The 16108-nt window shown below is 38.3% G+C and overlaps 2 long non-coding RNA genes across 19 annotated transcripts in view; both read right to left on the bottom strand.

Annotated features, from left to right (window-relative positions):
• The window catches only part of LOC102165807 (E3 ubiquitin-protein ligase Itchy homolog), a 108012-nt gene that overhangs the window by 13925 nt on the left and 77979 nt on the right, over window positions 1-16108 (bottom strand). For all 18 annotated transcript variants that reach the window (XR_014832176.1, XR_014832177.1, XR_014832182.1 and 15 more), the window contains 5 exons: window positions 13738-13897; window positions 13324-13457; window positions 12863-13003; window positions 3548-3668; window positions 3033-3137 (listed from right to left, as the gene is read on the bottom strand). This is a non-coding gene — a long non-coding RNA (E3 ubiquitin-protein ligase Itchy homolog). The remainder of the gene's footprint in view (window positions 1-3032; window positions 3138-3547; window positions 3669-12862; window positions 13004-13323; window positions 13458-13737; window positions 13898-16108) is intronic.
• LOC146395274 (uncharacterized) lies at window positions 5194-12126 on the bottom strand. The gene is made up of 2 exons (XR_014832208.1): window positions 7686-12126; window positions 5194-7295 (listed from the first exon to the last, which is right to left on the bottom strand). It is a non-coding gene; the product is annotated as an uncharacterized LOC146395274 (long non-coding RNA).

Genomic DNA, 16108 nt, shown 5'->3' with positions numbered 1-16108 from the left:
AGGCTAGGGGTTGAACTGGAGCTGGAGCTGCCGGTCTATACCACAGCCACAGCCACACCAGATATGAGCTGGGTCTGCGACCTACACCACAGCTCACAGAAATGCCAGATTCTTAACCCACTGAGTGAGGCCAGGATCAGACCTGTGTCCTCGTGGATCTAGTCAGATTCATTTCCACTGAGCCACAATGGGAACAATGTTCTTTTTTTTTTTTTTTTTTTTGTCTTTTGTCTTTTTGTCTTTTTGTTATTGTTGTTGTTGTTGCTGCTATTTCTTGGGCCACTCCCTCGGCATATGGAGGTTCCCAGGCTAGGGGTTGAATCGGAGCTGTAGCCACCGGCCTACGCCAGAGCCACAGCAACGCCAGATCCGAGCCGCGTCTGCAACCTACACCACAGCTCATGGCAACGCCGGATCGTTAACCCACTGAGCAAGGGCAGGGACCGAACCCGCAACCTCATGGTTCCTAATCGGATTCGTTAACCACTGCGCCACGACGGGAACTCCAGGGAACAATGTTCTTTATATCTTGGTGTAGCTATATGTTGCCAGAATTATGTGGCTTTAACTCCTACAAATCTGACTCAAACCTTTAAGTTTCTGGAGGATGCTTTCTAGCCTGAAGCACAAGTATTTTGGCTCAGAAAAAAATTTTTTTTGTAAAGAATTTTTATCGTACTGCATTAATTGTATTTGTTACAAGTGCTCAGTCACCTGATCTTTTTTTTTTTTTTTCCTTTTTCTTTTTATGACAGCACCTGCAGCATATGGAAGAAGCTCCTGGGTAGGGGGTTGAATCAGAGCTGCAGCTGCCTCCAACACAGCATCACTCGACGTCAGCTGCATCGCTGACCTATGCTGCAGTATGAAGGCGCCTGATCCTTAAGCAACTGGGCCTGGCCAGGGGGATCTAAACTGCATCCTCACAGAGAAAACATCATATCCTTAACCCACTGAGCCACAACAGGAATTTTTTTTACATAAATAGCAGGCAGGAAAAAAAATTTTTAATATGGTAAATTACATATAAGAAAAATTTACCATTTTAAGTTTATAATTCAGTGGTACTAAGTACAATCACACTGTTTGCAGAAGTGTTTTTAATTATAACAAACAAAAACTCATAGCATTAAACTTATCTCCTCACTCTGCCTCCCTACTCCCCAGTTCCTGGTAACCTCTATTCTACATTCTGTCTCTATAAATTTGCCTATTCTAGGTAACTCATATAAGTGGAAACACATATTACTTGTCCTTTTGTGGCTAGCTTACTTCACTAAGCATAAAACCCTTCAGATTAATCCATGTTGTAGCTTGCATCAGAATTTCCTCTCAATTTCACAATTTAAATTTGTATAAAATTTACTTTTTTTTCCTTTTTTGGCCGACCCGCAGCATATGGAGTTCCTGGACCAGGGATCAGATCCAAGCTGCAATTACAGGCTACACTGAAGCTGCAGCAATGCTGAATCCTTAACCCACTTTGCTGGGACCAGAGATCCAACCTGAGTCACAGCACTCCAGAGACACTGTCAACCCCACTAGGCTACAACAGGAACTCCTATAAATTACTTTTTAGAAAATGTATTTAGGACTAAAATGTGCATATTCAAGAGTGGAGAAAATCTCAATTTGCCACATTTGACCATAAAAATTACTTAACTATATAGATAGCATTAAAAAAAAAGGGGGGGATTTCCTTTTCTTTTTAAAATTGGACAATATTTCATTGTATAGATATACCACCTTTTGTTTACCACTCACTTGTTGTTGGACATTTAGATTGCTGCATCTTTTTGTGAATAATGTTGATATGAACACAGACAGTCAAACATTATCCATCTGAGTCCCTGCTTTCAATTCTTTTGGATATACCAAGGAGTATAACTGCTAGATCATATAGTAATTTTTTTGTTTAACTTTTTGAAGAACCAATAAACTGTTTAATACAATGATGTACCATTTTATACTGCCACTAGCAATGCAGAAGACTTCCAGTTTCTCCATATCCTTACCAAGGATGACTGTTTTCCTTTTAGTTACATGGCAGCACCTGTGGCATATGGAAACTCCCAGACCAGGAGACAAATCAAAGCTGTAGCTGCAGGCCTATGCCATAGACATGGCAACACCAGATCCAAGCTTCATCTGTGATCTACACTGCAGCATGTGTCAATGCTGGATACTTACCCACTATGTAAGCCAGCGATTGAGCCCACAACTTTTCAGACACTATGTCGGGTTCCTAACCAGCTGAACCACAAGAGAAACTATTTTCCATTTTTTAAAATAATAGCCAGCCTAATGGGTTTATATCTCATTGTGGTTTTGTTTGTCTTTTGTCTTTTTAGGGCCGCACCCATGGCATACGGAGGTTCCCAGGCTAGGGGTCTAATCAGAGCTGTAGCTGCTGGCCTATGCCACAGCAACACAGGAATCCAAGCCACGTCTGCGACCTACACCACAGCTCACCGCAATGCTGGATCCTTAACCCGTTGAAAAAGGCTAGGGATCAAACCAGCAACCTCATGGTTCCTAGTCGGATTCGTTAACCTCTGAGCCATGATGGGAACTCCTCATCATGGTTTTGATTTACACTTTCCTAATGCTTACTTTTGATGTAACTTTTCATGTCCTTATAGCAGACATTTTTTGAGGAGACACTATTATGATTCCAAAGTCTCTTAAGTCATGCCTTCTGACCATTATTTAATTCTTAATGAGATATAAATGATGAAAATGATACTTCAGACAGTTTTATAAAATTCCAAAAGCATTTAGATGAGATGCAAGGGAATATTATCATCTGGATTTGTCTTAGGTCCTGGGCAATAATGCAAGGCGTGTGTTGCTTATTTGGCAACAGTCTTTAAGAGTGCTGTTAAATCAGTATTCATTTATTATAATGCATAGAATAGAATAAGGAGCCTTAATATAATGGTACATTTTGTTCTGTGAAGTATTTCCCTATGTGGTAAGCAAATTCTAAAAATTTATGGCATGTCTTCCAAAAGAAATAAACTGGGACAAACCTGCCAAAACCACATGATTTGTTTGCTTGTCCTAGTGTAATGACGGTAGATGGCATGTCTTTGCCAGTCATTCAAATCAATCTCTTGCATTCCACATAAAAGGACCTTTAAAAATGAAAAAGAAAAATGGTTTCTTTAGGAAACTAAACAAGCTTCATAAAAATGCTAGATATAGGTAAGAAAAGAGTAGTAGTAAACAACTTTCAAAAGATTAATCAGGGGACTTTGGCTTGTCAACGGTTTATCAAGAATTTTATCAAAATCTCATCTATTATACTTAGGAAAGTTGAGTTTCGATGTTTGGTGTCACATATACACATATTTAGTCAGTCACTCACTGGACAGAGGTTCTAAAACCCTTTTTTTTGCTAACACTTTTAAATACCAGGGGCTATTTCAGAAACATCCAGCCAGAATAAAAAATACTACTGCCACTGAAAAGACGGCAAAGCAAGGTGAAAGTAGACACCTGAAGACATCATTTACCAGCGTGCTACAGATGAAGAACTCATTACCTCCAATTCCTTTGCATCAAAGTACTGCAAATACTGTTGGGGAAGGATTTCATTAAAACCCTCAAAAAAAGCTTGTGTCTGTTCTTCAACACCACGAGACAACCTCCATTCAGCTACCATTCTGGTAAATGAATATAAAAAAAGCTATGAGGAAGTTTAGATTTTTACCTTTAAAATCTGAGTATAAAAATAACTTTTAAAAACATTTTTATGAAAATTGTCATACATAAAAGTAAAGTAAACCCCATGTACAGATATCTCAACTTCAATACAATACTAATTTAATTCATTATGTCCCATCCATACCCTAGATAGCACACAATTTCATTTAAAACAAACTTTTCAGTATATATTTCTAGAAGATGAGCTCTCATTTAAAAAACTAGGGACTCTGCTGTGGCTCAGTGGGTTAAGAACCCAAGTAGTATCCATAAGGGTGCAGGTTCAATCCCCGGCCTCCCTCAGTGGGTTAAAGGATCCAGTGCTGCAATGAGCTGAGGTGTAGGTCAAAGACATGGCTTGAATCTGGCATTCCTGTGGCTGTGGTGAAGGCCACCAGCTGCAGCTCAGATTCCTCCCCTAGCCCAGAAACCTCCACATGCCACAGGTGTGACACCAAATGGAAAATAAATAATAGATATAGAGATAAATTAATAAAAACATAACTGTAACTTTATCATCACACAAAAAAGTCAAAAATAATTCTTTTATATCAAATATTCAGTGCTCAACGTCAACCGATTAACTCAATTTTAAGACATACTGACTTGATCAGAATCTGTAAAAGATTCCTACACTGCCAAAATCTAAGGTTCTTTTAACTTATAGGTTTCCCCCAAGCAATTTTTTTTGGATGGCACTTTTTTGGGGAGGGGGGGAGCACTCCCACTCCCATGGCTTGAAGAAGTTCTTGCCAGGGATCGAACCCATGCCATGGCAGTAATCAGAGGCACAGCAGTGGTAATGCTGGATCCTTATCCCACTGAGACACTACTGGATAAAAGTATTCATAATGAAAAATGGTTTGCACTAAATATACCAGATTTAAACTTTTGATGTTCTTGTAATCTGCATCTACAAATATACACATTAACAGAGTTAAAAAATCACATCAGGAGTTTCCGTCGTAGATCGGTGGAAACGAATCTGACCAGCATCCATGAGGACGTGGGTTCAATCCCTGGTCCTACTAAATGGGTTAAGGATCCAGTGCTGCCGTAAGACATGGTGTAGGTTGCAGATTCAGCTTGGATCCTACATTGGCTATGGTATGGACTGGCAGCCACAACTCTGATTCAACCCCTAGCCTGGGAACCTCCATATGCTGCTGGTGTGTCACTAAAAAGACAAAAAAAAAAAAAAAAAAAAAAAAAAAATCACATCAAATACAGACATTTTAAATGTTTACTTCTTAATGATGTTAATAAGCAAACATGTACTTTAGGCATTTGATTACTTGATGATAGGTGGAGACAACGACAGTCCTAAAGTTAATTAAAACTGATTATGATTATAAACACTGGGCAAATTTTTAAAAATGTTTGAAGATATGAAAGAGAAATGAAGAGAGGCAGAAACTGGTGGGGATACGATTCTTTTTTTTTTTTTTTTTGTCTTTTGTCTTTTTGTTGTTGTTGTTGTTGCTATTTCTTGGGCCACTCCCGCGGCATATGGAGGTCCCCAGGCTAGGGGTTGAATTGGAGCTGCAGCCACCGGCCTACGCCAGAGCCACAGCAATGAGGGATCCGAGCCGCATCTGCAACCTACACCACAGCTCACGGCAACGCCGGATCGTTAACCCACTGAGCAAGGGCAGGGACCGAACTCGCAACCTCATGGTTCCTAGTCGGATTCGTTAACCACTGCGCCACGACGGGAACTCCGGGATACGATTCTTGAAGTTAGTTGGCATGCGAGAGCTGAAATGAATTTACTAGGCTTTTCCTCTAAGGGCACATACCCAGTTTACAAAGAAAACATGGAAATGAAACTCAAACTAAAATAGAGTATTATTGGGCTAAGAAGACATGAGGATGGTGGTGGCTATAGAAAAATCTCTGAAAGAAAGAAAACAAAGAAACTCCCAAATTTGCACAGAAATATACTTTAAAACCTTAGATGACTCATAAATACATGTGTAGCATGATAAGACACCAAGGAAACCTATGCAATGCAGCAACTGGAAAGCCAAAGACCCAAGTAAAAATTTCATCAGCCATATGCTAGAGACACACAATTTAGGAGTTTAACTCTCATAAAGTTACATGGAAAACACCTAGGGCTTTCCATTGTAAGGAGTATGAACAATGTTTGAGGAATAAAGATTTTTCTGAGAATTAAAAGCAAAATGGAAATAGATGTGCTCTAACAAGCTTCTGCACAATCAATGTGATCTGCACACAAGGTTAACTGCCTGTCAAAAGAAAACTCAGTATTCACCAAAGGGGGGGAAAAAAAGGAATTCAGAGTCTCTACCATGTATCATCCACAATTAAAAAACAGTATCTACGCAAGGAAGCAAAAAAAAAAAAAAGAAAGAAAGAAAGAAAGAGAAAGAAAATAAACGTGACTCATAAGAGAAAAAAAAAATCCATAAAATAAGGCCCAATGTTGAGTTAGTAAAGATGTTTTGTTTTTTGTTTTTTTTTTCTCCTTACAAATGCACCTGTGGCATATGGAAGCTATAGGCTAGGGGCTGAATCAGACCTGCAGCTGAGGCCCATGACACAGCCATAGCAACTTCAGATTCAAGTCACCCCCAAGACCTAGGCCACAGCTTGTGGCAACACCAGATCTCCAACCCACCTGCATCATCATGCAGACTACTTCGGGTCCCCTCACCCAGTGAGCCAAAACAGGAATTCCTGGTAAAGACTTTTGAAAAGGTATTAGCCTGGGAGTTCCCGGATGGTGCATTTGATTAAGGATCCTCCATTGTCACTGATGTGGCACAGGATTGATCTGTGGCCCCAGAATTTCCATATACCCTAGGTGCAGCCAGAAATAAATAAAAGCTATTAGCTAATAGCTACCTTTTCTTGTGATATCTTTGACTGGTTTTGGTATCAAGGGGATAAATGGCCACACAGAATAAGTTCAAAAGTGTTCCTTTCTATACAATTTTTTGGAATGGTTTCAGAAAGCTAAGACACTAAATAACTCCTCTCTAAATATTTGGTAGAATTCCCCTGTGAAGCCATTTGGTCCTGGACTTTTGTTTGTTAGAAGTTTTCAAATTACTGATTCAATTTCAGTACTGGTAATTTGTATGTTCATATTTTCTAATTTTTCCTTGTTAAGCTTTGGGAGATGGTGCCTTTCTAAAATTTGTCCACTTCTTTGTTGTTGGCCATTTTATTGGTAGTACTTGGTCATAGTAATCTCTTGTGACCTTTTATTTTGTGGTGTCAGTTGTAACTTCTTTTTTACTTCTGATTTTATTGATTTGGGTCCCTCTTCCTTTTTATTTTATAAAAGCTATTAAAAATGTATTAAAGAATCTATAGGATTAGATGGACAGAATTTATGAAAATATGAAGATTCTTTTTTTTTTTTTTTTGTCTTTTTGCCTTTTCTAGGGCCGATCCCGTGGCATATGGAGGTTCCCAGGCAAGGGTCGAATTGGAGCTGAGGCTGCTGGCCTACACCAGAGCCACAGCAACATGGGATCTGAGCAGCGTCTGCAACCTACACCACAGCTCATGCAATGCCGGATCCTTAACCCACTGAGCAAGGCCAGGGATCAAACCTGCAACCTCATGGTTCCTAGTCGGATTCGTTAACCACCGAGCCACGATGGGAACTCCAAGATGAAGATTCTTAACACAGAAACTCCCCAGGTTTGATCCCTGGCCGTGCTCAGTGGTTCCCATGTTGCCGCAAGCTACAGCATAGGTCACAGATGTGCCTTGGATCCGGTCTTGCTGTAACAGAGGCTGGCAGCTGCAGCTCTCATTTGACCCTAGCCTGGGAACTTCCACAGGGGTGGCCATGAAAAGAGAAAAAACAAAAACAAAAAACCATACAAATAAAATCTTTTGAAAGTTCCCATGTGATACAGCAGGTGAAGGATCTGTAGTTGCTGCAGCTGTGACACAGTTCACAACTGTGGTGCAGGTCTGATCCTTGGCCTAGGAACTTTTACATGCTGCAGGTATAGCCGGAAAAAAAAAAAAAAAGAGAGAGAGAGAGAAACTCTTTTAAATGTCACAAAAAAACATTTTATTCTCAAAATAAATACAATGGCTCACATAATCAAAAATAGAAGCCAACAATGTAATGACATCATTGGGAAAAAGTGCTTAAAAAAGTAAAAATTATAAACCTAGATTTCCAAATCTAGTGAAAATATCCTTCAGAACTGAAGGTGATATAGACTATGCTACAAAGCAACAATCATCAAAACCGCATGGTACTGGCACAAAGACAGAAATATAGATCAGTGGAACAGGATAGAAAGCCTAGAATTAAACCCACACACCTACAGCCAACTACTCTATGACAAAGGAGGCAAGGATATACAATGGAGAAAGGACAGCTTGTTCAATAAGTGGTGCTGGGAAAACAGGACAGCCACAAGGAAAAGAATGAAATTAGAACATTCCCTAACACCATACACAAAAATAAACTCAAAATGGATTAACAACCTAGATATAAGACCAGACACTATAAAACTCTTAGAGGAAAACACAGGCCAAACATTCTCTGACATAAACGACAGCAACATCTTCTTAGAACCACCTCTGAGTATTGACAATAAAAAGAAAATGAACAAATGGGACCTAATCAAACTTCAAACTTTCTGCACAGCAAAGGAAGCCCTAAACAACACAAAAAGACAACACACAGAATGGGAGAAAATCTTTGCAAGTGAATTGACGGACAAGGGATTAATCTCCAAAATTTATAAACACCTTCTGCAGCTCCATACCAAAAAAACAAACAACCCCATCCAAAAATGGGCAGAAGATCTAAACAGACAGTTCTCCAAAGAAGGCATACAGATGGCCGAGTTACACATGAAAGGATGTTCAGCATCACTCATTATTAGAGAAATGCAAATCAAAACCACTATGAGGTACCACCTTACACCAGCCAGAATGGCCATCATCAAAAAGTCTACAAACAGAGAGGGTGTGGAGAAAAAGGAACCCTAGTACACTGTTGGTGGGATTGTAAATTGGTGCAACCACTGTGGAAAGCAGTATGGAGATTCCTCAGAATACTCAAAATAGAACTACCATTTAATCCAGCAATCCTACTCCTGGGCATTTATCCAGAGAAAACCACGACTCGCAAAGACACATGCACTCCGATGTTCATTGCAGCACTATTTACAATAGCTAAGACATGGAAACAACCTAAATGTCCATCGATAGAGAAATGGATCAAGAAGATGTGGAACATATACACAATGGAATATTACTCAGCCATTAAAAAGAACAAAATACTGGCATTCTTAGCAACATGGATGGACCTAGAAACTATCATGCTAAGTCAAGTCAGCCGTACAATGAGACACCAACATCAAATGCTTTCACTGACATGTGGAATCTGAAAAAAGGACAGATGGAACGTCTTTGCAGAACAGATGCTGACTCACAGACATTGAAAAACTTATGGTCTCCAGAGGAGACAGTTTAGGGGGTGGGGGTATGTACTTGGGCTGTGGGATGGAAATCCTGTGAAATCAGATTATGATCATTATACAACCACAGATGTGATAAATTCATTTGAGTAATTAAAAAAAAGCACAAATTAAAAAAATAAATAATAAATAAAATAAATAAATAAAAATAAAAATTGTAAGGCAGAACCAAAAAAGAAAAAAAAAAAAAAAACTGAAGGTGATATAACCAGATGTTTCTCAATTAAAGCTGAGAATTTACTGCCACCAGGCACACATTAAGAGAAAAGATAAAGTTTACAAAGCTGAAGGGAAATGATCCCAGGTAGAAAAAAAATGAATCTGCAGAAAGAAATGATGAGAGTAAGAAATGGTAATGGTGAGTAAATATAAAACAATATTATTCTCTAAAGTCTTTAAAAATCTATTGATTGCTTAAATCAAGAATATGGTATTATGTGGTTACAAATAAAACAGTAGTGGCACAAATGCTAAAAAGAGATAAATAGAATTACATTATTATGAGCCTCTTATAGTGTACAAGTGCTATATTAATTACAAGTTAGTGTTACATACATTAACATATTAGTATAATATTAATTATGAGTATTAAGGAAGCACACATATATCCATTAGAGCAATCATTAAAAAAGTGAAAAGGTGGAGTTCCCCTGTGGCTCAGGGGAAACAAATCCTAGTATCCATGAGGATGCAGCTTTCATCCCATGCTGTACTCAGTGGATTAATGATTTGGCATTGCTTTGAGTTATGGTATAGATCACAGACACAGCTCAGGTCTGGTGTTGCTGTGGATGGTGGTAGCTCAGATTTAACCCCTTAGCCCAGGAACTTACATATGCCTAAGGTGAGGCGCTTAAGAAAAAAAAAAGAGATAGAAAAAGAAAACTAGATATTACTCTTATTAATACAAAACAGGGCAGGAAAGGAGGAACAAAAGAAACTGGAAGAAAATAAGAAACAAGTTAAGTAGCAAGGTGGCAGACTTAGGTCCAATCCTACCAGTAATAACATTAAATTTAAATGTATTAACTACAATGAAAAGTAAAGATTATCAGACTGAATAATGATAGTAAGACTTAAGAATATGCTTAAGGCTTACTTAAAAGACAACCTGCAGAATGGGAGAAAATAATTTCAAATGATGTAACTGACAAGGGCTTGATCTCTAAAGTATACAAACAACTTATACAACTCAACCCAAAAAAGCCAACAATCCAATTGAAAAATAGGCAAAAGAAACACAAATGGCCAACATTTGAAAACACATGAAAAAATGCTCAACATCACTGATTATTAGAGAAATGCAAATCAAAACTACCATGAGATACCACCCCACACTAGTCAGAATGGCCATCATTAATAAGTCCACAAATAAATGCTGGAGGGGGTGTAGAGAAAAGGGAACCTCCTGCACTGTTGGTGGGAATGTAAGCTGGTACAACCACTATGGAAGACAGTACGGAAGTACCTTAGAAAACTACACACAGAACTACCATATGACCCAGCAATCCCACTCTTGGGCATATATGAGGACAAAACTTCCCTTGAAAAAGACACATGCACCCGCATTCATTGCAGCACTATTCACAATAGCCAAGACATGGAAACAACCTAAATGTCCATGAGAGATGACTGGATTAGGAAGATGGGGTATATACACACAATGGAATACTACTTAGCCATGAAAAAGAACAAAACAATGCCATTTGCGGCAACATGGATTGAACTAGAGACTCTCATACTGAGTGAAGTAAGTCAGAAAGAGAAAGACAAATACCATATGATTATCACTTGTATCTGGAATCTAATGTATGGCACAAATGAACCTATCCACAAAAAAGAAAATCATGGACTTGGGAGAATAGACTCGTGGTTGCTAAGGGGGAGGAGGAGGGAGCGGGATGGACTAGAAACTTGGAGTTAATAGATGCAGACTATTGCTTTTGGAATGGATAAGCAATGTTGTGTAGCACTGGGAACTGTATCTAGTCACTTATAATGGAGCATGATAATATAAGAAAAAGGAATCCATATATGTATGTGTAACTGTGTCACCATGCTGTACAGCAGAAACTTGACAGAACACTATAAACCACCTATAATGAAAAAAAAATCATATACGTAAAAAAGAAAAAAAAAAAGAATATGCTATGAATAAGAAACATACTTTTGGGGGGCACATCTGTAGCACATGGAAGTTCCCAAGCTAGGGGTTGATTTGGAACTGCCAGCCACAGCCACAGCCACAACCATGCCAGATCCAAGTTGCATCTGCAACCTACACCACAGCTCACAGCAACACAGTTCCTTTAAGTAACTGGGTGAGACCAGGGATGGAACCCACAACCTCACGAACACTAGTCAGATTCTTAACCTGCTGAGCCACAATGGGAACTCCAAGAAATATACTTTGAACAGAAAGACAAAGGATTGAAAAAGACCAAAAAAAAAAAAGATGGTGGAAGATATACAATTCAAAGACTAATCACAAGAAATCTGGAAAGGACACATTAAATATTTTAAAGTAGAAAGGTAGGCAAGAGACCCAGAAACTAAAACTCAAGAAGTAGCAATATGAAATCTCATGCTAATCTGATAGAATTGGTGTTGAGAGGATGCGAGTGAACTAACAACTCTTGAGACAAAAGGTATGAACTAATGCAGAGTCTAAGAGAATACACTAATAAAACAATCATTTAAAAGTTTTTACCTGCTCTTCCAGTATTCCCCATGAAAACAATCTCCATATAATTTTGAGATTCTTTTCAATGACATGCTGTCACATAGCAATGTAGTTACAGAATTGGTATTTTAAAAAGTGATCCAGCACTGCTTCTACCCTTTAAACTTCCACTTCTGGAGAAAAATCAAAGTTCTATACAACCAAATTTTTTTCTACCACTTTATAAAAATCTTCAAAATTCTGGTTAAACTGAAATATACCAGAAAGGGATTATAAAACCCATTAGCACCCAGTAGACTAATTCTATGTAAGGTTTACAGTTTGCATTAATCTACAGAACAAATAGTCTAACTTGCTGCATCCACAAACATCCAACCGACTTCTCATGGCTTTGCTGCCAGGCTTGTTAAAAAGAATAAACCACTACTGAATTTAGTACTTAATTTCTTCTAATCTGGCTCTACATCTACCACTGGCTATAGCTCTAAGTGCTCACTTAAGGGTTATCATAACTTATCAGACTCCACATCTTCGAAGGATTCACTTTCTCTGGCTTCTGAAATGCAGGACATCACAGAAAGGGCCACCAGCTCTGAGCTACCTGACAGCACTAAAGACCATGGCAACTCTTCTCTATTTACTTTTTGTGCCTTGTCTAGCCTACATATCTCCGCACATAACTTTTGCTCTTATTTCTACATAACTGAATACTTCCCAACCATCAAGGCTCAAATTAAATATATCAGATTCCTGCTCCACGACTATAACCAGATAAAAGTGTCCCTCTATCAATGTACTTATAAGGTAGGAGGTGGTCAACTGTGTCCTAAACAGTCTAATACATACAGATCAGTTCTCATAATTATTAGTAAAAAGGCAAGTATTTTTTGAAATACTGTCCACTAGTCTTACTAAGCAATTATTAATGTACTTTAAGTCCAACAGAAAGGCTAGAGACTATATCAAAATAAGCATTCTCTCTTACCTGATGTATTCCTCTTTATTTTCTTCTGTTACAAGAATATTGCCACCATTGGGTTTCAAATCATGACTCTTGATTTCACCTAAAATTTCTTTATCAACGGAGAAATACATTTCCAAACCACATTCCTCAATATTGTTTTCTCTGTACAAATCAAAGTAACACTGTTACACTAATTAATCATGTAAGAGTTTTTAACTAAAGGACTGTGTTCTTAAATAATTATTTTTAAACTGTAACATAAGAATCAATAAGAAAATTGGAACATCAGGATCTAAAGTCATATTCTTGTCTAAGATATTGGGTATATTGTTGTAAAATTAATCCCAGTGAATGAGACAAGTTCATTATAAACCATTTAACATCAGTAAAATAACTACATGCCTACGGTTTGAATAAGCTACCAACACCATAATGAAAGCAGATAGACTATATTTTGATAAATTAAATGAAAACAAACTTACTTAACCCAGATGAGAGAATTATAAAATTCTGGATCAATAGATTCTAAATCCTTGAGTCCAACTGGTTTGTTCAAGATACGCTTATAGAATGGCAAAGAAAAACCTGTGTCTATGAACTTCCCATGGAATAGAGCCTATACAAGAGGAAAACGAAATGATTTAAAATAATTTTATACCTTAGTCACTGTGTTTCAGAATGTTAGATGAGTTCTTCATTCAATCCCCACCCACCCCCGGCAAAACAAACAACTCCGGTCATATGATTGTGATGGAATATTTCTGGGAAAAGGGCAGATATAACAAGTCCAATCTTAGACAAATGTTGAGAAAATTAATTTCAGACGAGAAATTTTAAAGAAACAATGCTTAGGTATTGCTGAATTAAAGCAAACACAATTCTCCACGAGCACTTACCATAGCAATAAACCTGCCAATAAAACGAAAATATTTCAGGTGATCTGGATTGATGTAAGAAGCAGGGTTTATCTGCAAGCAGTAGTTATCCTTTCCTGCATATTCAAACAGGCAATACATTGGGTTCAACACCTCATGTGACAAAAGAAAGAACCATTCTCTGTAACCAAAAGAAAATTTAGTATGAAATATCTTTAAGTAACCATGCCAACAAATCAAAGAGCAGCACTACAAAGTTCTCAGGAATCTATGCTCCTCAGGTGATAATAATTCTCTAATCTCATGTTGATTTTTACTGCTTTGGTGTAAAGTGACATCTATTTTACAGAGATGTTTACACACTGCTTATTTTATTTCAAAGACTCTAAGACATTATTAACTTTAAAGACAACATTACTTAAAACTACTAAAAGGATGTTCTTCTAATTGTGATGCACATCTCAATTTCAGGTATGTGAAAATTTTAGTCTTAGAATCAATGAAATACGGTACATAGGCAAGTTGAAAATTCACTGTTGACCCATGTGATTAGAGCAGCTGACACAAATCTAGCATTATTCCATCCATTACCAAGCCCCTCAGTGATGCTCATTAAGTGCCACTGCTCTCTAAATCTTAAATAGGAAAAACCTTCCAATTTCAGAGAGGCAATAAAACACTTAATTCAAGAAATCAGGAAAATACTCTGAGAAGGTTGCTGTGAAAATACCAACCAACGCTAATGTAAGATCATAGTTACCATGTAACATGGATGAATCTTGTAGAATAGTACACAGGGGCAATGTCAGGCAATTCATGTGGTATCAGCCTGTGCCTGAGACTTCTTTTCCTATTGGTTTATAGCCTCTGGTTATAATCCTGCTTATACTTTTAATACTGCAATTTGATTTTCTAATTAAGAATGAATGATTGGAGTTCCCATCGTGGCTCGGTGGTTAACAAATCCAACTAGGAAGCATGAGGTTGCAAGTTTGATCCCTGGCCTTGCTCAGTGGGTTAAGAATCTGGTGTTGCCATGAGCTGTGGTGTAAGTGGCAGATGCAGTGGCTCGGATCCCGTGTTGCTCTGGCTCTGGAGTAGGCTGGCGGCTACAGTTCCAATTAGACCCTTAGCCTGGGAACCTCCATATGCCGAGGTGCGGCCCTAGAAAAGACAAAAAAAAAAAAAAAAAAAGAATGATTGACCTCACCTTTATTATCTTTAACTTATACAAGAGTAAATGTTTTTACTAATATTACCATGTACCTGTAATTACTCCACACATTTTGAATGTGAGCTATGAAACACAACCTAGGAAAACACCACTAAAATGCAGCCAACCAGTTAGTGACAACACAAAGACTCAGGGTCTGAACTAGCATATTAATAAACAGTATTTTTCCTCTTCACAATAATCCTAGAAAAGTAGACAGAACTATTCTTTTGGAGTTCCCGTTGTGGCGCAGTGGTTAACGAATCTGACTAGGAACCATGAGGTTGCAGGTTCGATCCCCAGCCTTGCTCAGTGGGTTAAGGATCCGGTGTTGCGGTGAGCTGTGGTGTAGGTTGCAGACGTGGCTCGGATCCCGCGTTGCTGTAGCTCTGGTGTAGGCCGGTGGCTACAGCTCCGATTGGACCCCTAGCCTGGGAACTTCCATATGCTTTGGGAGCGGCCCAAAAAATAGCAAAAAGACAAAAAAAAAAAAAAAAAAAAAAAAAAAAAAAAAAAAAGAACTATTCTTCTTTTACAGATGAAGACACTTGCCCTGAATCATACTAATGAGTGCAGAAAAATGATCAAATCCTATCTTGACTCTAAAGTCCCTGGCTTTACATACTGCCAATGCTGTGCAATTTTTTAACCTAGTGTGATATACTGTTATGAAATAAGCAATTTCTTTTGTTTTTTCTTTTTAATGGCCACACCTATAGCATATGGAAGTTCCTAGGCTAGGGGGTCAATTGGAGCTGCAACACCGGATCTGAGCCACCTTTCCAACCTACACCACAACTTACAGCAACACTGGATCCTCAACCCACTGAGCCAGCCAAGGATCAAATCCACATTCTCATGGAGACAACATGAGGTCCTTAACCTACTGAGCCACAATAGGAACTCCAGCAAAGCAATTTCTTGCTTGAGCCTATCTTCTAGAGTTTGATTAGAAGCTCCAATATAAAGAAAGGAGAATTTAAAATTTGAACTCCTATTTTATACAACCTTATATATTCTCAATTGGGAATTGAATGACTGTCACCTATATCGGGAATCTGTGATGGGGTAAGTGACCTGAAAACTATATGGCCTTGCATGCTCTGTGGAACAGATATGAGGTGGTAGACTGAACACCGGCTTCTAGTTTGATGGTGCAAAGCTTGCACTTAGGCTGTG

Source organism: Sus scrofa, chromosome 17, assembly GCF_054392235.1.
Source record: "Sus scrofa isolate SSC_HxYL_T2T_F1_AM1 chromosome 17, Sscrofa_HxYL_maternal_Yorkshire_Landrace_v2.0, whole genome shotgun sequence".
In the NCBI taxonomy this organism is placed as follows: domain Eukaryota; kingdom Metazoa; phylum Chordata; class Mammalia; order Artiodactyla; family Suidae; genus Sus; species Sus scrofa.
This window is presented reverse-complemented; position numbering and strand designations above follow the sequence as displayed.